Source organism: Platalea leucorodia (genome assembly GCF_965183815.1).
Source record: "Platalea leucorodia genome assembly, chromosome: 8".
In the NCBI taxonomy this organism is placed as follows: Eukaryota; Metazoa; Chordata; class Aves; order Pelecaniformes; family Threskiornithidae; genus Platalea; species Platalea leucorodia.
The window spans coordinates 45337281-45347121 of record NC_138830.1 but is presented as its reverse complement, the minus strand read 5'-3'; positions in this window follow the sequence as shown (position 1 = coordinate 45347121).

Genomic DNA, 9841 nt, shown 5'->3' with positions numbered 1-9841 from the left:
CCGTGCTCCCCTGGGGCTGCGTGGCTCTGCCCTGACCCCCAGCGCTCCTCAGCCCCGCTCCGTGCAGTAGTTCACAGCGTTGCCCAAGCTCCTGGTCCAGGAGCTTGCCTCTTGCGTGCCGTTCCCCGGCCTGTCAGGGCGGCGAGCCCGCGCGCCGTTTCATTTCTCCAGCGCAGTGATGGTAGCTGTAGCAGCAGGGATTCTGTGAAGAGAAAGGGGGGGAAATTGCAGCCCCTTTTTTGAGAGCTGCAGACATAAGGAGCCCGAATCAGGCTAGGTCAGGCCTGCTTGTTCTCTGGCTCCCTTTCTGTGAGGACGCAGTGCAGAATGGTTATGTTATGCCAGGTAAGCTGCTACTAGACTGACAGAAACAGCGTTGGTTTGGTACGTCCGTGTGCCTGTATCATGGTAGTCTGCTACCTTTACCAATAGCCACTGACCCTGGATTGCTTGCAGTTTGGCTGTCTCTGCTGCAGGTCCTCTGATTTCCTCAAAAAAAAAAGGGGGGGGGGGGCAGGTTTGGTTAAGCTTCCCACATGTGCAACATGGACTGATATTTCCCCAAGCTCTCTGCAGCTGTGACTCCCCAAGAAATAACTTACTGTGCTGCGATGACTGCTTCCAAGTTCAATCCACAGTTGGCAACTGGGACTAAAAAAAGTGTGAAATGATACGGCTTCCTGCCCCTCAGCTATGAGGTCTGGCCCTGCCTCTGGAATCTAAGAGTGTAGAAAGCTGACAAAAGGTACTGGCCTTGGTCAGACTTGGTATGAAGTCACTCTAACATCAATTCATAGCGACTGTTGTCAACACACTTACTTGATAGCTTCAATCATGTTAAATGAGTAACTTTGACATCTCAAATTTTGGCTTTTAATATTTATCAATCACACATTCTTATTAAAGGCTGTATGTTTTTCACTCATACTTTAAGATTTAATTCAACCAAAGAAACAACTTGAACACCAAAAGCTGTTCTAACAGGATAAATAAGCCACAACTTCCTAAAAATAGAGGCTTCTATAAAGATATATTGCCAAATATTTCTGGTTTAGTTTTCAAAAGCAACAAAAAGTATCAAGTGCTTGTTTCATTAGTACTTTTAATTACAAACTCCTGCGGTGAATGCAGACACAATTAGCGGAGCAGATTTAATTTTCTTTGGAGCTTTCCATGCTGCATGCTCTGAATGGATAACATGAGCCTGTCAGTCCTACCTGAAGACCGTGCAGGCAACCAGATAGTCTGAGAAGCATGTTTACATCTTGATAAACTCAAAATCGGGGTCTATTTCAGGAGTACATTTTTAGTGGATTTCAAGGTTTTGTTTTTTACTTCCATGTTAGCAGCAGAGGGAGCCCTACTTCCACAAAAGAGTATTCGTTGCTAGTCATGCCGTAAACCAGAAACCACAAAAATTGTTGGGTTTTTTGCTGTGCAGTATGTTCTCACAGATGAAGCTTTAATCTATATCGTACATCTCTGTTGCTGTAAATTCATGCTCCATTATACCACCATATGCTTTGCTTCAATCAGAGAAAGCTGCAGTAGTCCTAATACTTCATCTAGCTTTATAGATATTCGTGTTGCGTGTTTGATTGCGTCTTGTTTGCTCACACACTTAAAGGTTATGTCTTAATAAGTTGTTTTAAATGAGTTTGTTAGCAGCGAGCTGGCAGTTGATGAGTTTTTATGTTTTGAGTAGGTATCATTGTAGTTATTGTCAATTACAATATGAGATTCGGGAAGCAAAAAAGGAGAGTCTGGCTCATTAAAAAAAATCTGGAGGCATGTAGCACAGCGCTTTAGGTTGTATTTCATGTTTGGCTAGTCAGCTGCCTAGTTTCTTTTTCATCTGCTTAGAGGTATGTATCATTACCTCTGCAAACTGGACAGCTCTTAATGTGAAAACACGAAAGAATAGATACAGGTTTTTCAATACTGGTTGAGTTGCTTTATAGTGTTGAGGACTTTTAATTGTGATGCAGAAATAGTGGATTTCTGAAAGTTTTATACACATTTGATATGTCTACAGAGTCCTGTGTGTCATTTATATTGATGAAGAATGGTAAACAGAAAAGAAATGCTTTAGAAAGACTTTCTTCTACTTTTTAAACTTCTTTTCTGATAACGGTGCGTCTCTTAGAGTGCAACCTAGTACATATTGTATACCATATGTAATGTAAGTACTATATAGTTATGTTGACTACAATACGTAACAAACATACTGTGTGTAGAATAGAAAATGTTACATATTGCTAACTAATATCTATATACAATATAAATATATTTTTAAATATAAATATATAGTGTATAATTTTAAAACATATATCTTAAGAGCCTTATTTTGGTATATCCTGTTTTGAGGCACTTCAACAGACATAATTTTCCAGCGCAAAGTGGGCTATTGAATGCCCCTAAGTTGAATGATGTTTGAAAACTTAGGCTCTGTTGCTTGGCCAGTTGGGGCTTACAAGGCAAAGAATAGGATTTTGTTGTGTTAGTTAAGTTTTATATAGCATTGTGTGGCTATGATTTTGTTCTACCTGCGGCATCAGGTCAAATTTCACAGATATGAATATCAGCAAATTCAACAGGAGTTAAAATTCATGTAATTGAAAGGTGAGCTTGATTTAAACACAACTGATGTGGTATCAATTCTAGTATTTTTATAGCATCTTTTAAGATACCGAACCATCTCAAGCTGTTTATTAACGTGACATGCATTGCTCTAGAAACACTGCATCTTACATATTCTCATATATTAATAGTACTAATTGTTCCCATTCTCAGTCACATCAAACCTTGCTAAATAACATGAGATTGGTTGTTATCTTATAAGCTTAGACTGGTGTAGCTATACTGAGCTCACCTAAATAATACTCAGTGCTCATCAGCTAGATTTTGTCTGTCTTGTATTGTTCTTAGCATATCAAGTACTTTTTGCTGAATGCTCACAACGTTTGGTACTAGCAGTTATTACATATACTCTTGGTGTAAGGCTGTTGGGGTGAATAAGCAGGTAAAGATTACAGACAAGATACAGGGCAGAAAATGGAAAGACTAAGCATGAAGAAGAGGACAGTTAATGTGTGAACCGAGACCGTTCACAAAAGTGGTAACGCAGGGATTTTTGAGACTGGGAAACTGGAAATGTTCATGCTTGAGTGTATGTCTGTGTGTGTGATCTACTCCATTTGAAAATTCAGGTTCTGATCATGCATGTAATATTCAGGCTAATGTTTTAGGAAAGAGGACAGTTCCCTAAAGGAAACATTTTGTTATGCTGTTTGTTACTGTGATTCATTCTTTTTTTAATTATAACTATGTAATTTAGTGAAATTAATCTAAAAATGAATGCCTAAAGTCTTCTAGCAGAATATATTTTTTAAATGGATGAAAAATAGTTCACTCTGGCACTAAAATAATAATATTTTTATAATGACTGGAGAAAATATTTTGGAGGGGAATGCTCTAAGAATGCATTTGTCAGCTGTGACAGGTGCTCAGTATCAGTTGGGTTGCAAGTCATAATGCACTACACGTACATTAGTAATTCAGTAGCGTCAGAAAAGTTACCAGTACTATTTGAGATATGTAAAAATCTCAAGAGTATTAATTTTGATAAGCAGGTTCCTTCCCAAGCCCTTTGAGACTTAATTTCAAACACTAGAGGGCTCAAGAAATGTTTCTGATTTTTTTCCCAAAAGGTTTTAATCGCTCTAAATAGTGTGTCTCTCTCAGTGATGCTTACATTAACCTCATAATCATCCTTAAAATGACACCAAATTATAGTAATAACAGAAGAATGGCAATGCATGAATAAGCTAATGAACAAAACATCTCCTTCCTCAAGCCACTGAAAATAAAATAAAATAAAATACCTACAGCCATGACAACACTCTGCAAACTCTATGTTTAGTACTTCTGATTGGAAAATACACTGGAATTCCTTGCTTGATGAAATCCTTGCTTAGTCATCTCTGGCCTAAATTAAAATTTTGGTAAAAATTAACCACATAAACATCACTATTGTAATTTAAAAGAAAATTAGCAAACATTGCAATACCTTCAAAATAAGCATTGCAAGATTTTTCCACCTTACAGAAACATAAGTAAGACACTTTTTAAAAAGTAATATTTAAAAAAAAAGAAAACTGAATTCAGTATTGGATGGGAGAGAAATGAAGAAAAAGTTACGTTAACAGTGAAAACGAAATATATAATCTTAAATTATTAACAGTGGATTTTAACCATCTAATTAGTTATTATATGATCACATTGTGCCTATTCCAAAGCTTACTGAAGCCATAGAAAATTTCCCCTTTAATTTCCATCATTCTATAAACAAACACACTAAGGCTAATAAGGATTATTTGCAATGCAACAGTCTGAATGGGTGCCTCAGTAGTGGGCTCTAAATAAATAAATACAGTCTTGAGAAACATTGTGCCCAGTCTGGGTCATGGGTTTACAAAGATTTGTATGCGATAATATAAAAGTACAGTAGAATAGATTTGGACATGGAATGACGTTGACATGTGAGTCAGATGTGAGTAGAGCTCAGGTTGTAAAAGACAGGAGCGAAAAAAGCAAAAATATTATTCATTACATTTTTGTGGATAGACTTTTTTGTTACATTTTATTTCAAAGAATAAACAGCAAATGTTTTTCAGGAATATAATCCAATCTGCAGAGCACACTCAAATGTTTTGTTATGCTATATATATATATATATATTTAAAGTCTGATACTGAAGCTGTGAAGTTGATGATAGTATCTTACAGATTTCAGTAGGAACTGAATCAGGGCTTAAGTCCAACACTTGCAAAGTACTTGAGTTCATGTGTGACTTTCAGCCCATGGGAAAATCCAGTGAAATGAATATATATATATAATTCCTACTTTAGGATTGTCATCACTCATGGATTTGCTCTGCTACAGAAGTGCCAATAGTTACTTTAACCTGTCTGAAGCCATTAATATGATTTTTATTGCTTTATATGCTTTGATGCCTTTTAAACATTTACATGATATATTATGATACCTTTTAAACATCTGCACTAAATGTTTTTTCTTTTGCTTTATCAAGAATTAGAGCATGAATGCCTTTGGTTTTTTGGCTAAAATCTTATACCTTGGATTGTTCATGCTCTTTCTGGGTAATGTGTTTGTGCCCATGTGCAGCAGCTGTGTTTAATGAGCTGGAGCACAACAAAGCCAAGAAGACATGAACTCTGCATTATCAGCACATATATGAAGTGAGGGGTGGACTATGGATTAAAACAACTTTCTGTTTTTTTCTTTTGGAATTGTAATATATCATCATATTTTTCTATAGTAGTATTTACTGTATTGTTAAATTTCTACAAGGTGAAGCACTCAGTCACTTATTTGTTGGTTTGATTAATGACAAATGTTGACTATATTGTCTTACTGTCCCTTCTTAAGGACTTCCTTACCATATTTCAGATTCAAACTAGGAATTAATTTGAATGGAACAACTGTATTAACAGTCTAGAACCGTTGCATTCATCCTAACTGAGCAGGTTAAGCACTTCTGGTAAGAGGAGGTCAGGATTGTGCTTCTTCATTAGCTGTATTTGCAGCTGAACATTGCTTGTTCTGAAACACGTTCTGCAGTTTCCAAGTAAATCACTGAACTATGAATAATAGGGAGTAGACAATTTAGAAATATCCCTTTAAGTCAAAGTAAAGCTATTGTAGTTGCCAGTAGTATTGTTTTATGCAATAAAATTAGATACTCTCACTTTTCTAAAAGTGTTAATTTAGGAGTTTTAAAACTCTTGCTACATTTAGATATGGTAGTATACCCTTGTTGTCCAGCAAAATTATTTTTTGCTTAAAAAAAAACCCCAAAACAACCCCAAACAAACCCTTCCATATCCTTTGAATTTGAAAAATTCCAAGTGTGGCTCTATTAAAAGATGCTACCATGTAAAAATCAAATGTATTAACCTTGCAGTTCTCTCCTGTGTATTGCGTATCAGCTTTCTTTAGTAACAAAGACAAACTGTTGCTATTATTTTACTTGTTTTTGGAAATGACACAGGTACAAGAAGTGCACTAGATTTGCTTTTTTTCTTTTTTTCATCGTTAAGAGAAGTGTTTATTACATTCCAACTACTAAATTTTGCTCTAGCTTATGGAAGAGAATCTACTTTAAATGGTATGGAGCAATATTGGTTCTAATTATTTATTAAATTAAGAGCCCATGGAATAGAAGATGCATGTTAAAAACGTTTAAGTAACCCACTTTAACTCACTGTCCATTACTCTTTCAGGTTGGTGTTTCATAAATAAGAGATGAAAAGAGAGACAGAAGGAGGCCACATTGCACAGAACGCTGCAGAGGAAGGTGATCAAAAGACTAGAGCTGGGAAAGGAAAGGTGAGACTGGGATAAAAAGTAGCGCTTGCTCCTTTTTTACTTTTGTCATTTACTGTTGCTTAGGTCAGGGTGTGGTGAGAAAATCTGAGCTGATCCCTGCAGCGTTTTAGATATTCCACACGCATGTGAGTCAGCAGCTGTTCTAAGAAAGGGTTGTGGAAGCAGGACAAAATCGAATATTAAAACTGTATTATAAGGAAAGCAGGAGATCTCCTGCCTGAGCAGTCTTTCATCTGGAATTATTTACAACAGAATTAAATAAGAGGTAGACTGACTGCCTTCAGCTTGTCTCACATCTTTGTATAACATGAAGGAAGATGATGAATCCGTCATGGAGGCATCATTCCTTACTGATTCCTTGGGCTGTAGAAGCACGAACATTTTCTCTGTATTCCCTTGTATAGGTTTTCCGTATGCCCTGATTGCAGCCATAAGCTTTGGTTTCTAAATTGCCAATGATAATATGCGTGAGTATTTTAACATGTAAGAACATGAAGTGGAAGTTAGTCAAATTAAAATACTAGTTTACGTTTGTATCACTGAAGAGCTTCTTTAATTTCCAAAGGTGAAGATGAGCTAATTACTTTAAAACGTTAAAGGTAGTTTCTGCCTTTGTAGGTAGTGTATTATTCTTTATTATTGACTAAACCCGCATATTTCTTAGACTAATTGTCAATCTGACTGACACAGATGCTAATGCTGATGTACAGTATAAGACACCTCAGATGAGCCCAGACACCAGTGTTTGGTACTGTCACACTGTTCATAGTTATTTAGACAAACATTATCTTCAAAGGATACTCTATATAAACCTGTTGTAAGTACTTTTTTGTTAAATGTGCTGATGTGCATATTTAAAAATTTGGTTCATACCGCTTAGGAGCAAACTCCTCTCAAATCTAGAAAATCTCTATGAAAGAGTGTTACATTGGATCTAGGTCAGTCCATCTGTGGCCTCCAGAGCTACTGACCTTGGCAGATGGGGGCTCCCTGATTTTGTAGCAGTTGTCTGCTCCAGACCCTGGAGGCCTTAACATCCCAAGCCATAGGGCTGCAGTCCATATGATACGGTGCCCAGAACTGCAGAATCTGGAAGGCCAGGTTTCTCAACAGCCCTGTTGGCAGGATGCTGAGAGGCTCACCAGAGGCTTCTGCCGGAACCTGGGCAGAATTGAATCAGACATGTTTTCTTTGCCCAGTCTGCAAATTCTGACAATGTAAATTGTGTTCTTCTGATTGGTTCTGCTGAGGTGAAAAGAGTTTGGGATCCTGAAACACAGAGAAATGGGATGACCAAAACAAAAGGTATTGAAGTTTTGGAGAATTATGCTTCTAAATAGGAAATACAAGCCAGAATGAATTGATTCTTTCTGTTTACTGCATGTATACAAACAATCGAAAAATAGTCTAAGCAAGGTTTACTAAGATTTAGTGTCACACATATGCATTCATTGTGTTTATGTATTGAATGCAAAACCAGCAATCTGCTTCTCACATAGACATTTTATTAAGGCAGTTATAGGGATGATGCATAGTTGTCAGAAAAATGGATGTTTAGAGAGTAGTATGAAGTCATTTACAAAAGTTGTTATTTAAAAAAAAGTGAAATGACTCTTTCTATGTCAGTCACATAAGTAAAAATTCTGATTCATAGAAAAACTTTATCATGTGAAAACCTAGGATTTTTAAGAAAAGCTTTTCTATAAAGATTTTCAAGGTGTTTACTGGGAATATTAATAATGTAATTAATTTGGTAAGTAGTAAGGCACCAGCCAGGGAAAACAGAATATGCCATTAGAGTGTTATTCAGTGAGAATTTATTGTTGCTGTATTGTCTGATTTCAACACACCTCAGATTTCACTTTTTTTATATGTATGTATAGCTCATTTAATTTGATTATAAGTTAGTAGGAGGTGTTTCTGACAAGTGTGTCCATTTATATAGATTATTGTAATTAAAACATTTATTCTAAGCTTCTTGAACTCGTATATAGCACGCTATGCTTAACAGCAGAAAGGGTCTTCCAGCTGGTTGAAATAAACTGGAAAGTAATTGTTATAAAATACTGAAAGATACTGAAAATGTAATCAGTTTTTCAGTTTTGGAGGAAGAGTTCTGCTCTTAGCATGACAGAAGGTGTTTCTTGCACTCATTCGACTGCTAGATTCCAAGAAAAAATTGTGAAGTATAGTGAGAAAGCTGCATAAAGAGCTAGCAAGGATTAGACAACAGCAGCTGTACTTCTGAATAATTTAGGTTTAGTTTGCAAAATTATACAGGAAAGGATTATCACTTACACTTGCATTTGAGAAAATGGAGCTACAAATGTTGTTATAAAAAGTGACAATGTACAAACCATCTAAAATAGCACAGGGACTATCTTGTCACTTTGGGCTAGATCCTGCAGAGCCGCGTGCCAAGACACTTGCAGAATCATGACTGAGAAGTAAATAGTGTAGGAAGAGCTTCCTTTGTCTAGACATGCAGCAGGGCAGAACCCTTCCCAAGAGTTTAAACTAGCGCTTGAGAGTAATGTCTGCCAGGTGTACCAGATGCCATATATATCAGATTGCTCTCGAGGGGTATATTAATTCTCTTATTGATATATATTTGTAGTTATTTATAGTAAAAGATCCTAGGGGACTTCCAGCCCCTTTCTCCCCTTTGAAAGCTGGCTACTGAGTATGTGGCGGTTAAGAGCACTTGCTGCTTCAGGCATATTTGCCTTTTGATCAAAAGCAAAGTAAATTGTGCCACTTTTCCCTAAGCCATCCTGCCCTTCAGCTACAAGGTATATGTAAAACAGGAAGAATGATGAGCATCATTCTTCTCTCCTGCCTCAGTATTGACGGTGCAGCTCCATGAGGTTAAGGCAAGATTTTCTTCAGAATGTTTCCTGTTCATATTTTAAAGGAAATCTAATTTGTAAAATGCAAATTCTGCCTCAAATACTTGGCACGATGTTTCTTTAAAAATTTATGTTAATATTATAAATCAGTAAGTTACAAAGACTATAATTCAGTAATTTTCAAACATGAATTAATCCTTTTTGACAGAGATTATGGTTTTGTCTTGGCCTTGCCATCACCTGATCACAGAGGTGAACCTCAGTAACCAGCAGGTCGGTGGTGCTTGATGCTGTGTGTGACCACAAGATGCCTTTGGTCATGTGAGATCTCTGGAAACCGTGCTTAACCTTGCACTCCAGGCTTGCAAGCTAGCAATCTGTACAGCCTGTGAGCCTAGTCAGGAGACTTGTTCTGAGGTATGTCGGTGTACCCTTAGAGTTCTAAGTCCTGGCTTTTACAGAGAAAAAAGAGGGAAACTTCTAATTACTGAGGCACACAGGTAATTCAAGGCAAGAGCAAGAAAAGAATTCTTGCGTCAGTGTGAGAACTGGTGCTTCTTAACTGTCAAATCCAAAATGAG